The sequence below is a fragment of the Mesoplodon mirus genome (assembly GCF_964341445.2).
Source record: "Mesoplodon mirus genome assembly, chromosome: X".
Taxonomy (NCBI): domain Eukaryota; kingdom Metazoa; phylum Chordata; class Mammalia; order Artiodactyla; family Ziphiidae; genus Mesoplodon; species Mesoplodon mirus.
The window spans coordinates 62,289,226-62,307,746 of NC_138981.1; the positions used below are offsets into that span (position 1 = coordinate 62,289,226).

General features: G+C 42.0%; 1 long non-coding RNA gene across 1 annotated transcript; it reads left to right on the forward strand.

Annotated features, from left to right (window-relative positions):
* Window positions 1-4,187: 4,187 nt before the first annotated feature.
* Window positions 4,188-12,394, forward strand: LOC309796415. Its single transcript, XR_014292452.1, has 2 exons — window positions 4,188-5,118; window positions 5,774-12,394. It is a non-coding gene; the product is annotated as an uncharacterized lncRNA (long non-coding RNA).
* The last annotated feature ends 6,127 nt before the right edge of the window (window positions 12,395-18,521 follow it).

Consider the following 18,521-nt stretch of genomic DNA (forward strand, 5'->3'; position numbering starts at 1 on the left):
AATAGAATGGGGAGGGTCCTTACCTGGTGTACAGGTACAGGAGCAAATGTAAGTATACACATTAGCAGTCCAAGAAAACGAATCTTGGCTAGTCAGAAGCCCCCGCAGTAACGTAAATGGGGCAAGGAAATGGGATCCTAATCTAACAGAAGGGAGCATGGGTTACTGAAATTATGCACATTTAAACTCTAGAGGAAAAGCAGCCACAGTTGATCAGGACCACTGATGCAAAGGAGGTGAAATGGGATGGGATCCTAGTGTAATTTTGCACATTAACTGTCCAAAAGAGAAACTAGTCAGTAGTCCCTCCTATAATACTAAGAACTCAAGATATTAGCTTGTCACGAGGGCACATGCACAATGAGTCCCAAGAGAAGGACTCTGAGTCACTAACATCTCCTGATATAATACAGAAAGGGAGGGATATTAGCTTAAAGAGAGGGGCCTTGAACACTGGAATTTTGCATGTAAATACTCCCAGAAAAAGTAACGGAGGTAATTAATACATCTTCTTATAAAACAAAGAGAGTACAAGGGACTTAAGTGAAAGATTTATTTGTGGTCAATTACCATGGTTCACTTTATTCTAGTACAAAGGTCTTGAGTAAAGGGCATCCACCACTGAATACAAGGGAAATTAGTGAGGTCTTTATATACTGCAGAGGAAGAAGGACAAATGCAATTGTGCATTAACAGTGAAAAGAAGGGGCCTTGGTGTTCAGGACCCTATGCTGTAATGCTGACAGGGTGTGAGAGGATGGGATGCACAACAACAGTCCCAAGTACCCTCTGTGGTAAGGCGAAGAGAGTAGAAAGGGACTGGAAACTAGACTAACAGAAAGGACCGTAGTTGCAGTTAAGCATCTTAAAAGTCCCCAAAACGCTCCCATGTAATGCAAAGGGAGTAGGAGGTAACAGGATCCTAGACCAACAGAAGGGAACACAGGTGCAATTACCATCATGACAGTCCCAAATGCCCTCCCAGGTAACGTAAAGGGAGTCATGGGATCCGAAACTAACAAAAGGGACCACATCTACATTTAAACACATTCACAGTTCCAAGTACCTTCTGTGGTAATGCAAACAAAGCTGGGGGGCATGGACCCCAAACTAAGAGAAGGGACCACAGCTGCAATTAAACACTTTAATAGGCCTAAGTGCCCTCTGCTGTAATGCAAAGGGAGTAAGAGGGCATGGGAAGTGAGACTAACAGAAGGGACCACAGATGCAATTAAGCACTTCAACAGTCCCAAATACACTCCTAGGTAATGTTAAGGGAGTTAGAGGGCATGGAATCCTAGATTAACAAAACGGATTACAGCTGCATTTAAGCACCTTTCTGTCCTAATACCAACAAGTAATACAAATGAGTAGAAAGGGATGAGATCCTAGAATTACAGAAGGGACCACAGCCAAAAACGAGCACAGTGACAGTCCCAAATATGTTCCCAAGTTACTTGAGGGAATTGGAGTGCTTGAGAAAGTACACTTAACAGATGGGACTACAGCTGCCACTAACCACTTTAAAGGTCTCAAATACCTCTGCAGTCATGCAAAAGGAGATAGGTGGGAATGGGATCCTAGGTTAACATAAGGGATTGTACCTGCATTTAATTAGCACATTAACAGTCCCTTGTAGCCCCTGTGGAAACGCAAATCAAGTAGGAGGGGATGGGATCCCAGACTAACAGAAGGGACAGGAGTCCAATTAAAATAGTCCCAAGTGCCCTCTGCAGAAATGCAAAGGGAGTTAGGTGGGAATGGGATCCTAGGTTAAAAAAAAGGACTGTACCTGCATTCAAGCACAGTAACAGTCCATTGTACACTGTGGTAATGCAAATCAAGGAGGGAGAGGGAATCTAGACCAACAGAAGGGACAGCAGCTTCAATGAAGCCCATTAAGAGTCCCAAGTACCCTTTGCAGTGATGAAAAGGGAGTTAGGTGGGAATGTACTTCAAGGTTAACATAAGGGACTGTACCTGCATTTAAGCGCATTGAAAGTCCCTTGTAGCCTCTGGGATGATGCAAAGGGAGTTACGTGGGAATGGGATCCCACCTTACAAAGGGACTGTAACTGCATTTAAGCACATTAACAGTCCTTTGTACCCTCTTTTATAATGCAAATTGAGTAGAAGGGCAGGGGAATCTAGACGGACAGATGAGACTGTATAGGCAGGTAAACGCATTAACAGTCCCAAGTAGGCTCTGCAGTCATGCAAAGGGAGTTAGGTGGGAATGGGATCATAGGTAACATAAGGGACTGTAGTGTCATTTAAGCACATTAAAAGTCCCTTGTACACTCTGTGGTAATGTAAATCAAGTAGGAGGGAATGGGATTCTAGACTAAGAGAGAAACCGTAGTTGCATTACAGCTTGTTAACAGTCCCAATTACCATCTGCAGTCATGAAAAGGGAGTTAGGTGTGATTTCGGGGTTAACTCAAGGCACTGTACCTGCATTTAAACACATTAGCAGTCCCTGGTAGCCTCTTTGGTAATGCAAATGGAGGCAGGTGGAAATGGGATCCTTGAAATCTACCTGCATTTAATCACCATAACAGTCCCTTGTACCCTCCGTGGTAATATAAATCCTGTAGCAGGGGATGGGATCCTAGACTAAGGGACTGTGGTTTCAGTAAAGCCCATTAATAGTCCCAAATACCCTCTGCAGTCATGCGAAGGGAGTTAGGTGGGAACAAGATCCTAGGTTAACATAAGGGACTGTAGCTGCATTTAAGCACTTCAACAGTACTTTGTAGCCTCTGTGGTAGTGCAAAAGGAGTTAGGTGGAAATGGGATCCTGGTTATCATAAGGGACTGTAGATCCATTTAAGTACATTAACCATCCCTTCTACCCTCTCTGGTAATGCAAATCAAGAAGGAAGGGAACGGATCCTAGACTAACAGAAAGGACTGTAGCTGCAATCAATTGCATTTAAAGTCCCAAGTATTCTCTGCAGTCATACAAAGGGAGTTAGTTGGGGGTGGGATCCAAGATTACCATAAGGGACGATAATTGCATTTAAGCACGTTAACAGTCCCTTGTACAGTCAGTGGTAATGCAAAGGGGGTTAGTTGGGAATGGGATCCTAGGTGAAACAATAAAGGGGACTATACCTGCATTTAAGCACATTAACAGTCCCTTGTATCCTCTGTGGTAATGTAAATCTGTAGGAGGGGATGGGAATCTAGACTAAGAGAAGGGACTGTAGCTGTGATTAAGCCCATTAACAGTCCCAAGTACCCTCTGCAGTCATGAAAAGGGAGTTAGGTAGGAATGGGTTCCTAGCTAAAAAAAATAAAAATAAAAGGGACTGTAGCTGCATTTAAGCACATTAACAGTCCATTATACCCCCTTTGGTAATGCAAATCGAGGTCAGCCTGGGAATCTAGACTAATAGAAGGGAAGGCAGTGCAATTAAGCCCATTAACAAGTCCCATGTAGGCTCTGCATTAATGAAAAGGGAGTTAGGTGGGAATGGGATCCTAGGTTAACATAAGGGACTGTAGTTGCATTTAAGCACATTAATAGTTATACAGTTTGTGGTAATGCAAACCGTGTAAGAGAGGATGGGAATGTACACTAACAGAAGGGAATGCAGCTACAGTAAGCTCGTTAACAGTCCCAAGTACCCTCTGCAGTCAGGAACGGGAGTTAGGTGGAAATGGAATCTTAGGTTACATAAGGGACTGTAGCTCCATTTAAGCACATAAACAATCCATTGTACTCCCTTTGGTAATGCAGTTGAGTAGGAGGGCATGGGAATCTGGACTAACAGAAGGGGCTGTAGCTCTAATTGAGCCCATTAACAGTCCCAAGTACCCTCTGCAGTCGTGAAAAGAGAGTTAGGTGGGGATGGGATCCTAGGTTAACATAAGAAGCTGTAGCTGTTTTTAAGCCCATTAACAGTCCCTTGTAGAGCCTGTGGTAATGCAAATCATGTAGGAGTGGATGGGAATCTAGGGTAACAGAAGGGACTGTAGCTGCAATAAAGCCCATTAACAATCCCAAGTACCCTCTGCAGTCATGAAAAGAGAGTGAGGTGGGAATGGAATCCTAGGTTAAAAGCGGGGGGTGGAGATTGCACTTGCATTTAAAAGCACATTAACAGTCCCTTGTGTCCTCTTTGGTAATCTAAAGGGAATTAGGAGGTAATTAGCTCTAATGGGATCCTAGGCTAAGATAAGGGACAGTAGTACAATTAAGCCCATTAGCAAGTTCTATGTAGGCTCTGCAGTAATGAAGAAGGAGATCGTTGGGGATGGGATCCTAGGTTAATATAAGTGACTTAGCTGCTTTTAAGCACAGTAACAGTCCCTTGTACCCTCTGTGGTAATGCAAAGGGAGTTAGGTGAGAATAGGATCTTACCTTAAAAAAGTGACTGTTTCTACATTTAAGCATATTAACAGTTCCTTGTATCCTCTTTGGTAACCTAAAAGGAATTAGGTAGGGATGGGATTCTAGACTAACGGAAGGGACAGTAGTGCAACTAAGGCCATTAACAAGTTCTATGTAGGCTCTGCAATAATGGAAGGGAGATAATTAGGAATGGGATCCTAGGTTAAGACAGGGGACTGTAGCTGCATGTAAGCCCATTAAAAGTCCCAAGTATCTTCTGCAGTCATTAAAAGGGAGTTAAGTGGGAATAGGGTCCTAGATAAACATAAGGGACTGTAGCTGCTTTTAAGCACAGTAACAGTCCCTTGTACCCTCTGTGGTAGTGCAAGGGAGTTAGGTGGGAATGGAATCATAGGTAAACATAAGAGACTGTAGATGCATTTAACCACAGTAACAGTCTCTCCTATACTCTGGGGTAATGCAAACTGAGTATGAGGGATGGGATTCTAGATGAACAGAGGGACAGCAGTGCAATAAAGCCCAGTAACAAGTCCATGTAGGCTCTGCAGTAATGAAAAGGGAGTTAGGTGGCAATGGGATCCTAGAGTAACCTAAAGGACTGTAGCTCTATTTAAGCACATTAGCAGTCCCTGTACTCTCTGTGTTAATGCAAATGGAGCAGGATGAAACAGATTCTAGACTAACAGAAGGGACTGTACCTGCAACAAAGCCCATTAACAGTCCCAAGTACTCTCTGCAATCACGAAAAGGGAGTTAAGTGGGGATGGGATCGTAGGTAATTGCATTCAAGCACATTAACATTCCCTTGTATCCCCTTTGGTAATGCAAATGGATTAGGAGGGCATGGGAATCTCGAATAACAGAAGGGATTATGACTCTAATTGAGCCCATTAACACCCCCAAGTACCCTCTGCAGTCATTCAAAGAGGTTTAAATGGGAATGGGATCATAGGTAAACATGAGAGACTGTAGATGCATTTAAGGATGTTAACAGTCTCTACACTCTGGGGTAATGCAAATCAAGTAAGAGGGATGGGCTCCTAGACTAATAGGAGGGACAGCAGTGCAATTAAGCCCATTAACAAGTCTCATATAGGCTCTGCATTAATGAAAAGGGAGTTAGGTGGCAATGGGATCCTAGGTTAACATAAGTGACTATAGCTCCATTTAAGCACATTAACAGTCCCAGTTACCCTATGTGGTAATACAAATCCAGTAAGAAGGAAACTGACTCTAGATTAACAGAAGGGACTGTAGCTGCAGTAAAGCCCATTAACAGTCCCAAGTACCCTCTTCAGTCATTGAAAGGGAGTCAGGCGGGAATAGGGTCCTAGATAAACATAAGGGACTGTAGCTGCTTTTAAGCACAGTAACAGTCCCTTGTACCCTCTGTGGTAGTGCAAGGGAGTTAGGTGGGAATGGGATCATAGGTAAACATGAGACTGTAGATGCATTTAAGCACAGTAATAGTCTCTTGTACACTCTGGGATAATGCAAATTGAGTAGGTGGGATGGACTCCTAGATTAACAGAAGGGACAGCAGTGCCATTAAGCCCATTAACAAGTCCATGTAGGCTCTGCAGTAATGAAAAGGGAGTTAGGTGGCAATGGGATCCTAGATTAACATAAAGGACTGTAGCTCTATTTAAGCACATTAGCAGTCCTTTGTGCCTTCTGTGTTAATGTAAATCGTGTAGGAGTGAATGGGAGTCTAGACTAACAGAAGGGACTGTAGCTTCAATAAAACCCATTAACAGTCCCAAGTACCCTCTGCAGTCATTCAAAGAGGTTTAAATGGGAATTGGATCATAGGTAAACATGAGAGACTGTAGATGCATTTAAGGATGTTAACAGTCTCTACACACTGGGGTAATGCAAATCAAGTAAGAGGGATGGGCTCCTAGACTAATAGGAGGGACAGCAGTGCAATTAAGCCCATTAACAAGTCCCATATAGGCTCTGCATTAATGAAAAGGGAGTTAGGTGGCAATGGGATCCTAGGTTAACATAAGGGACTATAGCTCCATTTAAGCACATTAACAGTCCCAGTTACCCTATGTGGTAATACAAATCCAGTAAGAAGGAAACTGATTCTAGATTAACAGAAGGGACTGTAGCTGCAGTAAAGCCCATTAACAGTCCCAAGTACCCTCTTCAGTCATTGAAAGGGAGTCAGGCGGGAATAGGGTCCTAGATAAACATAAGGGACTGTAGCTGCTTTTAAGCACAGTAACAGTCCCTTGTACCCTCTGTGGTAGTGCAAGGGAGTTAGGTGGGAATGGGATCATAGGTAAACATGAGACTGTAGATGCATTTAAGCACAGTAATAGTCTCTTGTACACTCTGGGATAATGCAAATTGAGTAGGTGGGATGGACTCCTAGATTAACAGAAGGGACAGCAGTGCCATTAAGCCCATTAACAAGTCCATGTAGGCTCTGCAGTAATGAAAAGGGAGTTAAGTGGCAATGGGATCCTAGATTAACATAAAGGACTGTAGCTCTATTTAAGCACATTAGCAGTCCTTTGTGCCTTCTGTGTTAATGTAAATCATGTAGGAGTGAATGGGAATCTAGACTAACATAAGGGACTGTAGCTGCAATAAAACCCATTAACAGTCCCAAGTACCCTCTGAAGTCATGAAAAGAGAGTGAGGTGGGAATGGAATCCTAGGTTAAAAAACGGGGAGGGGGGGATTGTACATGCATTTAAAAGTACATTAACAGTCCCTTGTGTCCTCTTTGGTAATCTAAAGGGAATTAGGAGGGGATGGGATTCTAGGCTAAGATAAGGGACAGTAGTACAATTAAGCCCATTAGCAAGTTCTATGTAGGCTCTGCAGTAATGAAAAGGGAGATAGTTGGGGATGGGATCCAAGTTTAACATAAGGGACTGCAGCTGCATTTAAGCACATTAACAGTCCCTGTACCCTCTGTGGTAATGCAAATCCAGTAAGAAGGAAACTGCTTCTACATTAACAGAAGGGACTGTATCTGCAATAAAGCCCATTAACAGTCCATTGTCCCCCTTTTGGTAATGCAAATAAGAGTAGGAGGGCATGGGACTCTACTAACAGAAGGGACTGTAGCTCTAATTGAGCCTATTAACAGTCCCAAGTACCCTCTGCAGTCATGCAAAGGAATTTAGACAGGAATGGGGTCATAGGTAAACATAAGAGACTATAGATGCATTTAAGCACAGTAACAGTCTCTCATACATTTTTGGGGTAACGCAAATTGAGTAGGAGGGATGGGATTCCAGACTAACAGAAGGGACAGCAGTACAATTAAGCCCATTAACAAGTCCATGTAGGCTCTGTATTAATGCAAAAGAAGTTGGGGAAGATGGGTTCCTAGGTTAACATAAGGGACTGTAGCTCCACTTAAGCACATTAACAGTCCCTTGTGCCCTTTGTGATAATGTAAATCGAGTAGGAAGGGAATGGATTCTAGAGTGACAAAAGGAACTGTAGCTGCAATAAAGCTCATTAACAGTTCCAAGTACCCTCCGCAGTACCCTCCTCACTCAAGGGGAGTTAGGTGGGGATGGGTTCCTAGGTTAACATAAGGGACTGTAGCCATATAAGTCCATTATCAGTCCCTCGTACTGCCGGTAGTAATGTAAATCATCTAGGAGGGGAATGGGTGCTAGACTAACAGAGGGGTCTGTAGCTGCAATCAAGCCCATTAACTGCCGGAAGTATCCTCTGCTGTAATACAAAGGCAGTTAGTTGGGGATGGGATTCTAGTTTAAAGAAAGGAGTCATTGGGACTGCAATTTTGCATGTGAACAGTGTCAGGAAATGGCCTTAAATAATTAGCACCTTTCAGAAGTAAAGATGGTGCAGGGTTCCTGATACAAAAGGCTCAGGTGTAATCAATTAGGTTTGTGCACATAAAATGTCCTAGTGCAGAGTTCTTAAATAGTAAGGGTCCTCTGCTGGAATACAAAGCAGGTGGGTGTGACTAATTCACAGGACATTGACAAATGAAACTATGAACATTATCAATTCAAGAGAAGGTTCCTTGAGAGTTTGACCCATCTACCATGCAAATGGGATACAGTGGCCCATTAAAATGGACAGGACTCTGGACAACTGCAACTGTGCAAATTAACTGTCCAAAAGCTGAGTTCTTGAATAATCTGCACAACCTAGCAGTATTCCACCGAGTGTGGGATTTCATTTTTTATTGCATGGGACCATAGATATATTCAATTATGAACATCAATTGTTTAATAAGAGAAGGGACTTTGGGTAATCAGAACTCCTCAGAAGAAATGGCACAGAAGTAAGGGATATCCTAGACTAATGGGTGGCGCCATGGGAAATGATTTTACATATTAATGCAAAGTGATAGGTAGTCCGAACTGCCTAGGAGCAATGAAGAGCATGGGTGGGTCTTACCTGTTAGGCAGGACCATGACTAACAGTGATTGTACCCATTAATATGCCAAAGTAAAGGACTTTGAGGATGAGCACTTCTGCTGTAGTGCAAAAAAGTTGCAAAGGACTTGTGTAATGAACAATTGGGATTGTCTAAATCCCTTTGCATGACTGCAGAGTGTACTTGGGACTGTTAATAGGCTCAATTATTATCTCATTAATAATTCAAGGAAGATGGTCTCAGGTAGTCAGCACTGCCTAATAGCAATGCGAATGGGATGGAGGGTCATTGATTAATGGGGAAGACGATGTACAGTTTGGTACTTTAATTGTCCAAGAACAGCAGGACTCCCGAAAAGCAGAGCAAAATTGGTAGGATGCCTTTGTTTAATGGACAAGGCTATGACAATTGGGACTGAGCACATTAACTGTGGAACAAAAAATCTGGGTTTTCTGTGCCCCCTGCTGAATACAAAAGGGTTTTTGACTGGGATCTAATCCAATGGGCAGGATTATGAACAATTAGAATTTCACTCAGTGAAAGAGTTTAGGTGGTCAGCACAGTATATATGCACTGTCCAGAAAACTGGGATTGTGACTACTGCAGCAATGACAGAGGAATGGTTTCTCCTTCCTTAAGGACAGGGGATTGAGAAGATTGAGTAACTAGACTTATGAAAGCTCTCAATTAATTAACATTTCCTAATATTAATGCAAAGGGTGTGTGGATTCTTTGTTCTAACATGGGACAATGGACAAAAGGGATTCTGTACATTAATTGAAAACGGTGACTCGGGTAGTCAGCATTCAAGATCTGCAATGCTAGAGGCAGACAGGGTATCCCAGTCTACTGGGTGAGCCACGGACAACTTATTTTTAGCATTGAATCAATGCAAATTTCACGGGCTTTAGGGAGAAACAGGACTGAGGCTGGGCTGGGGCTGGGGCTGGGGCTGGGGCTGGGGCAGGGGCAGGGGCTGGGGCAGGGGCTGGGGCAGGGGCAGGGGCAGGGGCTGGGGCTGGGGCTGGGGCCGGGGCTGGGGCCAGAAAGGGGGTTGCTGGGAACAGGGCTGGGGTGGAGCTAGAGGCTGTGGAGTCAAGGAAACACAGAAAATTGAAATTATGAGCAATAATACTCCAATATAATAAATTCAAATAGAAGAAGCAAGTCCACAGCAATTCAAGTTTCCTGCATATAGGTGGGTCATTAGTCAATTAGTGCAGCATTAAGGGTGGGAACAAAGCAAGGCCTGGACCGGAGTGGACCTTCAAATATTCCTTTTTACATTCAGTCATAACGTTAAATTTTTAATTAACAACTTCTGTGCTATAAGACTCTTCAAAAATTCAAAGGGAAGTAGTTTATTAAGTCAGCCCCAAAGTAAAAAATAGTAAAAAATTTAAAATGGCTTATTATTTTACTTTGAATATCTAAAGACAATTGTAGAAAAAGAAACTGAAAACTTTAAGGAATTTTAAAGGAACCCAAACATGTAAACCAATTAAATGTAACTGAAATGAAGTCTACAAATAAAGCCCCTAAATACATTTCCATAGTAGTCCCTTAAGGTTTAAATCGAACACTAGCAAACCACATAATCAAACTATGTATGACTGACATCCAAGAAACAAATAGAAATCAAAATCCGACCCCAGCATTAGCCACGGGGTTGGTGTTCCTCTTGAGGAAGGCAGGGATTCCTCTTCTGCCACCTGTTGGCCAACGATCATCTGCGATCCATTCTGGTCGTTGCCACGACTCACCGCCATTTTCACACTTGGCAGGCATGGAGCACTGCCCCTGGCCAAAGTGCAGAAGAGCAGAGGCGGGGTTGGCGGGGGCGGGTAGTACACTAGCCTTAGGCCACGGCACCAATGCAGAGGAATGGCGTGAAGTTCAGCCCGAACAACCTAATATCCTGCACTGCAAGTGGCAATGCTGGAGGGGAGGGAGCAAGTGAAAGGGGAGGGAGGTGGAAAGGCCAAATGTCCTTGGAAAGACCTTGGTACCACCCACTGGGAGTAGTACAAACGTGGCCCGTCCTGACTGGCTGAATAGAGACGGTAGCGAGGTGCTATGCTAACTCGGTCTAATTCCATCCTCCACTAACTGGCTGCGACCAATTCCACCGTCCTTTCTGATTGGGTGGGTCATGCGGCAATCCAACACTGCCAATCCCTCCTTTCACTTTTTCCGCGGCAAAGCCCGCCATCTTTAACAATGCGGCAGGCACTCCTGGTGCAAAGCCCGCCAAGAATGTAACGGTCGCTAACCCCTGCCATGACGTCCACGTGACAAACTGCCATGATAACCACATGACAAGGTCAGCCATATTGTCCCTGAAGCAAAACCTGTCAGGAAATGCACACGGCAAAGACAAAGGCCCGCCATGTTTTAGACTGCGGCAAGTACTTAAGCCGCCATCTTTTACTATGTAACAGAATATTTCCACCGCCATGCTGCACACTAGAACAAAGACACCCATGATGTGGCTTCCCGCCACTGGAACACTGCGGCAAAATGGATCCGCCATTTTGAACACTCTAACAAAGCAGAGAGCCATGCTAAGCAATGCTGCAAAGTCAAAATCGCCATTTTGAACCCTGCGCCTAGGTCCTCGCCCTCTCATTTTCGATTAGTCTTTTGTAATGTGACACAGGATGATCCTGTTTTTCCACCATGATACCACAATTCATGCAAAACTCCTAACATGACCCAAATCAGCTCATTCAAAACACTTAACTCATGCAATGCATATCATTTCCTCTGCCTGTCCCACTATTCATCTTACCTTCCTGGTTTATACTTAGCACAAACAACTAGCCCTCAGCCAAGCTGGGCGGCAATTCTAACGTGGCCGCCATCTTTCCTCCCCAGCCTAAACAACCCCCTAGCCTAACTGCAAAGTCATCTCCCAGCCAAAGCCGTAGGTCCACTCACACAACACCAAACGATTAGCAGCAACATTTTGTAGACATTCCAGATAGTACAACGAACCACAAAACCCAACACTTTTCCATCCATAAAAAGCCCCGATGGGCGATGAAAAAAAAAAAAAAATCTAAGCAGGTATCCGCGGCCCCGATGGGCAAGGAAAAAAAAAAAATTAAAGCAGGTATCCGTGGCCCCGATGGGAAGGAAAAAAAAAATCAAAGCAGGTATCCAAGGCCCCGATGGGCCAAAAAATAAATTTAAAAAAAAAAAAGGCAGGTATCCATTGCCCCGTTGGGCCAGAGGGCTGGGGAGAGAGAGGGTACACAGCAGGTATCCGAGGCCCCGATGGGCTAAGGGAAAAAAAAATAAAAGCAGGTATCCGCAGCCCCGATGGGCAAAAAAATAACAATATTAAAACCAGGTATCCACAGCCCCGATGGGCAAAATATAGAAAAGGGGGAGAAAAAGAAAACTAAACCACAAAAAACCAGAGGAGTCAATCAAAAATCATTCCAAAGAAAAATTCCTTTAAAATGGAAAACTGCCTAAAAATATCCCAAATATCTGTAAAATAGCGAGGTGTCAAGAAAATACTAGGAGAAATTTCAGATTTTTAAAAATATTTTATGAATTTTTGGTGAATTTTTTAAAAGAAATACGCCATAAGGCATGGTTGGGGGCTGGAAAATGTTCCAGAAAGAACCACACGGGCAAAGAGATCCAATATGAGCAAGCTTCTACCCCGGGAAAAGAAGAAATATGGCGGTCGCAGCAAAGTGCAGCGCTTTAAGAAGTGAGAGGGAGGGGACTGAGGGCGGAGGGAGTAGAAGAGGAGTGGCCTAGAAGATTGAAAGCCAGACATATTTGTAGTTTAGCCAGCTCAAAATTTTACCCAGTAACAAGAAAAAGAGAGATTTCAAAAAAAACGGCAACATACTAAAAAGAACATTAGACTGGAGGTAGGCTTCATTTCTAGTCTAGGAGCCACGACTTCAAAGGGTTTTCAATGGGTTCGCATCTGTAAAATAGGGACGTTGAGTAAATCAAATTAGATAACTGATGTTAAAATTCTCCACAAACAGTATAGCAAATGAAAAGGTTTTAGTTTAATTTGGTTTTGAAATAGGAGGAAAGGGGAAGTGGAGCTTTGATATGTTAATAAAGTATTCAAATACCTCATTTAGCCAGAATGTATAACTGCCCCACCAAACGTTTGAACCAAAGAAGCTAGGAAGGGGCAATACATTAAGGTTAGAACCCTCTTCAAGGGACTTTCCCTTCCGTTATCTAATGTGATAGTGAAGGTTTACTCGAAAAAGAGACCCATAAAGGTTACACGATGTGCTCAGAGTCACACACCATGATTCTGAGTCAGTGTATTTTCTACTTCAGCACTCTGCCTGTGTGGCCCCTGATAATAGAAGACTGGAAGTGCTTCTAAGTGAACAAGAGAGAGGAAGGAAAAGATATTGAACAGAATGCCGATTTAGCCCCCAAATAATCTATATTATTTGTAATTTTTAAACTGTGAAACCTTAATCTTTAGTATTTTTCTACTTCCTCCATGAACCTAATGACCCCCACAATGAAGCAGTCATAAGAGTAGAGTAGAGAAGTTCACCCGCTGCCAGTAACTGGTAGGAAAATGTTCATATAAAAGCCAAAGCTTCCCCCAGAAAGCTGGCTATTTAGGTGAGAAGCAATTAATCTCCTAAACCATCCTATACGGTTTATCAGAGAAACAATAGAGAAACTGAGGGAGATGATGGAAACTAAGTATTACTCACAACTCCTAGAAAATCAAAGGATACATTGCCCTCCCAGTGGCTGAACTGGAAAGTGTAACTATTAACCCAAATAGTATCAGGTAAGGATGCCCTCCAGTCTCCAAATAAGTAATAAAGTATGCAAAATTTTCTTCCTTAAAGGACACACTCCATCTTCTAAGTGCTCTTGGTTCACACAAAAAGGTAATCTGACTTATTCCAAATGAAGGATATTGCATTGTAAAAGTAGTATAATTTTCCATAGGACCTTTCCTCAACACTCAAAAAATTAAACTATGAAGCAAACACCTACAAACAAATTTGTTATGCTTTCCAGATTTGGGGAAGGAAATGGGATTCATATATATATATATATATATATATATATATATATATATATAAAATATATATTTCTGAAAGTCTTTAAAATTTCACCCTAATTTAGTCCTTCACAAGTTTCTAATGTGACAAATAGAGGAAAAGAAGTCTTTTGTTGCATAGAGCGGTAAATTGAGATTGAGGGATGTTGTTTTCTTTGCTTTTGGTTTAAAAACTAGTGGCAGCAAGAGGATCCCACAGTAGAGGTCCTTGGACTCAGATAATTTTGGTTGCACTTTAGTAAAATATCTCTGTTGAGAAGACTGCCTTGCATGTCAAATCTCTCTAGTGAGAATTGTGGAATTTAAATGGAGCTTAAAATTACTGTAGTGATCACAGTATATTTGAAAAATAACCATACCTGTAAAAGGCAGTAAATAGTGACAAACATTTTGATATCATTTCAGTCAGCAGGAAAAAAATGATTATATAAGTGGTTGTTATGTAAGAACTACTGTGATCTCAGCCTAGACTAACCAGCAAGACCTAAAAAGCAAGTCAACTATCGCCAGCAGCAACACTATCAGGTCCTAAGCTCCTTCTCTATAGGCCACAAACTAATAGTATCACCAAGAATCTGATCCCACTATAGAATTTAACCTGTTTCAGCTTATTTTGTCTTTAGCACAGGGTACCAATTATTAGGGTAACTAGGCCTGTCCAATAGAATTTTCTACAATCGTGGAAATGTTCTATACTTTTTAGACCTTGGGTTAGGGAAAATTTTCTAAAATAAGACTCAAAGTGCATCCACTACTAAAAAATTGATAAATTTGAATTTTTGGAATCAAAATCTTTTGTTTCACAAAAACACCTTAAAAGGTGAAAAGACAAGTTATAAACTGGTTGTTCCGGGGTTCTGCAGCCAGGCTCTGGTTCTGGGAGGGTGGCCAGACTAGCAGATTACTCCCATTGGCTGTCATAGTAATCTTTCATGGGATCGGGTGAGATTAGGCCGCCAAAATGGTGTTGACATGTTGATTTGGGGTGACTCTCACTCACATCAGACACAGAACATTTTAAGGCTCTAGGCTACCAAGGTCCACTGCCAAGACTTGAGCTAAAAGAACTGCAGAGGATACAAACATTCCAAAGAGCCATTGCATTGGAAATGGTAACAGTGTTGCTACCTTTTTCTAGTAATGGAAGACATGAAATTAGCCAGGTATGGTGCATTTGACAATAAAGAACATGAAGAAATGGTTTCTAGACCTAAAAATGAAGAGATAGTACTCAGACATTATGGAGAATTTCCACATGAACTGTTAAATAAACAAGTGTATAAGTACCTCTTCTCTACCCATCATTCTAAATCTTCATTGCTAAATCACTACACCTCTTATGGGTCCATGACATTTATAGAAAGGGACTACTTATATAGAAAGGCACACCCCGAAATGTGAGCCTAGGACCCAGCATGTCCTGCAGCAGCCCTGCAGCAGCCCTGCATTCTCCTGCTGTTTATCATGTTCAGGCTTTACTCATCCCTTTCCTGCTGCCCCCTCCCTCACTTCAGCCCTCAGTCCTCCACTTCACATTCCTCCTTTCACAACCTGGCTTTGCCTTCACTTCTGCTTGGTTTCATTTTATAAATATGTTGGGATCAAGGTGTGGAAACTGAGACACTAGAAGGAAAAGTGACTTGCTCAAAATTAATTAGTCAGATTTGGACCGAAATGGCATGTTCCCGACATACTTTCTGTGGCCATAACCTAGCTGTGTCCACGCACTCCACTTTGGGCTCCCAAAGTATGTATGCATGACATACAGCAGGAATTATATGAGGGGAAGGAATCAAGTCCTCTTCTTAAGACTCCGCTTATTTTACTTCTTAACCTATAGTTCCTCTCCCCTGCTCCAATAGTTCAAAAACAAACAAAAAAAGGCATGAACTACCTGATCTAGCCACCAGATGGCAGCATGGAATAATCAAAGAAACACTGAGTCGCCTGGGGGAAAAGAGTCAACGTCTTATACCAAGCTCGACTAGGGTCTGAGTCAAAGGGGCAAACGTCTTATAGACGTTCAGCATCAGAGGAAAGAGTGAAAGAAAAGTACTCAACTCCCTCTAATTTGAACAGCCCACCTTAGTGGGAGTTTGTCCTTGGCTTCGACACAGTGCCATTTAAAGAAGACTTTGATACAGCATTCCGAGTCGAATTAGCAGGCTGGTGGGTGCAGTGAAAAGCAGTTAAAGGAACCAGGACATATTATGGAGAAGGGAATACTTGGGGAAGGGCTCTTTACAGCTCATAAGGACTGTCTGCAGTGGGAGAAAGATGATTCATCTTGTTGTGTGTAGCTCTAGGATATCTGAATAAGGACGTCTGAATACTCTGAGCTGTCCAAAGATGGAACAGACTACTTCCAGAATTGGTGAGATGCCAATCCCTGAAGGTATAGAAGCCAATAGTGGATTTTGTGCGGATGCTATGGAGAGAATCCTCAGATAGAAAAGTTGGGCCACATGCCCTGAGGATCTTTTAACTATCTCAAGATCCTACTAACCTCATCAGAGTATTTGGGACATTCCTCAAATGTCAAAGTTACACATGTCAAATCTCAGTGAATGTATACTTAGTAATTGTGTATTTCATCGTAGGTATACTTTACATCAGAGTTTAAAATACTAAAAGGAATATTGAACTCTGTTAATGATATACATATGGAAGTGTCAGAGGGTTTATGGAAGTCTGCAATTTATTTTGAAATGCATCAAAGCATAAGATGAGTTAATGGATTGATAGAGGGATTCATAGATAAATGGTTATATGATTAAAAACAAGTATAAAACATGTCTGTGGTAGAATCTATGTGGTAGGTCTTCACTGTACTACTCTTTTATCTTTGCTGTGTGATTGAAAGTTTTCATAATCAAAATAAAATGTTGGGGGGAGGGATGACATCACTAAGAATGAAGGAGAGGAAGCTCCAGGGATTCATCCATCCACTAAAGCTACCACCATTAGGCTGGGAAAAACGGTCAGAATCAACTTTTTCAGAACTCTGAGATCTAATAAAAAACTAAGAGCAACTAGAGGAGTGCTTAATGAAGAAAGATTGCTAAAGAAAAATACAGTAAGAGAGCATTATGGCATCTTTGGTTACCCACCTACCACTCCCCATTTCTCAGCGGGGCATCTTCTGTGGGGGTGGCAGCATTCACAACTATTGTGTCAGAAGGGAGAAAATAGACCTTGTTTTATAATTTTTAAAAACCTTATAGACATTGCTACAGCCTAACAGAAATAAAAAGACCTTACTTTTTTATGTTTGTAAGATTATAATAAGTGATCACTATTATCATATAATAATGCAATCACTATGGTTACATAGTAATAAGTGATTATTATGAACAACTGAAGACCAAAAATGTAGATAACCCAGATGAAATGGGCAAATTCCAAGAAACACACAAGCTACCAAATCTGGCTCAAGAGGAGATAGAAAACCTTAACAAACCTATACCAAGTAAGGCAATTAAATCAGTAATGTCAAACCTTCCAACAAAGCAAACTCCAGGACCAGATGGCTTCACTAGTGAAATCTACCAAAAGTTTGAAGAAGAATTAACACCAGTTAAAAGAGAAGGAAATATCTCCTGTCTCATTCCATGACACCAAAGCTAGACAGACACTACAAAAGGCTACAGACCAATATTCCTTATGTACAAAAATGCAAAAATTCTCAACAAAATACTAGCAAACTGAATCCAGCAACATATTAAAAGGATTACAACCACAACCAATCAGAATTTATCCCAGGAATGCAAGAGCGGTTCAACAAAGGAATATGAATCTATGTAATGCATCACATTGATGGAATGAAGGAAACAACATGATCATCTTAATTGATGCAGAAAAAGCATTTGATAAAATCCAATGCTTTATCATTATAAAAAGCCAGCAAACTAAGAATAGAAAGGAACTTCCTCAACATCATAAAGGGCTTTTTTTTTTTTTAACTCAGCTAATATCAGACTCAGTGGTGAAATTCTGAAAGCTTTTGCCCTAAGATCAAGAATGAGACAAGGATGCTCACTTCCACCTCTGCTACTCAACATTGTCCTGGAAGTTCTAACCAGAGCATTTAGGCAAGAAAAAGATATAAGGGGGCTTCCCTGGTGGCGCAGTGGTTGAGAGTCCGCCTGCCGATGCAGGGGACACGGGTTCATGCCCCGGTCCAGGAAGATCCCACATTCCACGGACCGGCTAGGCCCATGAGACATGGCTGCTGAGCCTGCGTGTCCGGAGCCTGTGCTCTGCAATGGGAGAGGCCATAACAGTGAGAGGCCCACGTACCAAAAAAAAAAAAAAAGATATAAGGGACATCCAAACTGGAAAAGTAGAAGTAAGCTTATTTCTATTCATAGGTGATACAATCTTTTATACATATATATACATAAAGTCATAAAACATTTGGAAAAATAGTGTTAGTACTAATAACTGACTTCAGCAATAGTGCAGGGTACAAAATCAGTTGTGTTTCTATACACTGGCAATGAATAATTTCAGAAGGAAATTAAAAATACTGTTCACGATAGCCAAAAGGGAGAAATCTCCATACTGTTTTCCATAGTGGCTGCACCAATTTACATTCCTACCAACAGTGTACTAGGGTTCCCTTTTCTCCATATCCTCGCCAACACTTGTCATTTGTTGTCTTTCTGATAATAGCCATCTGACAGTTGTGAGGTGA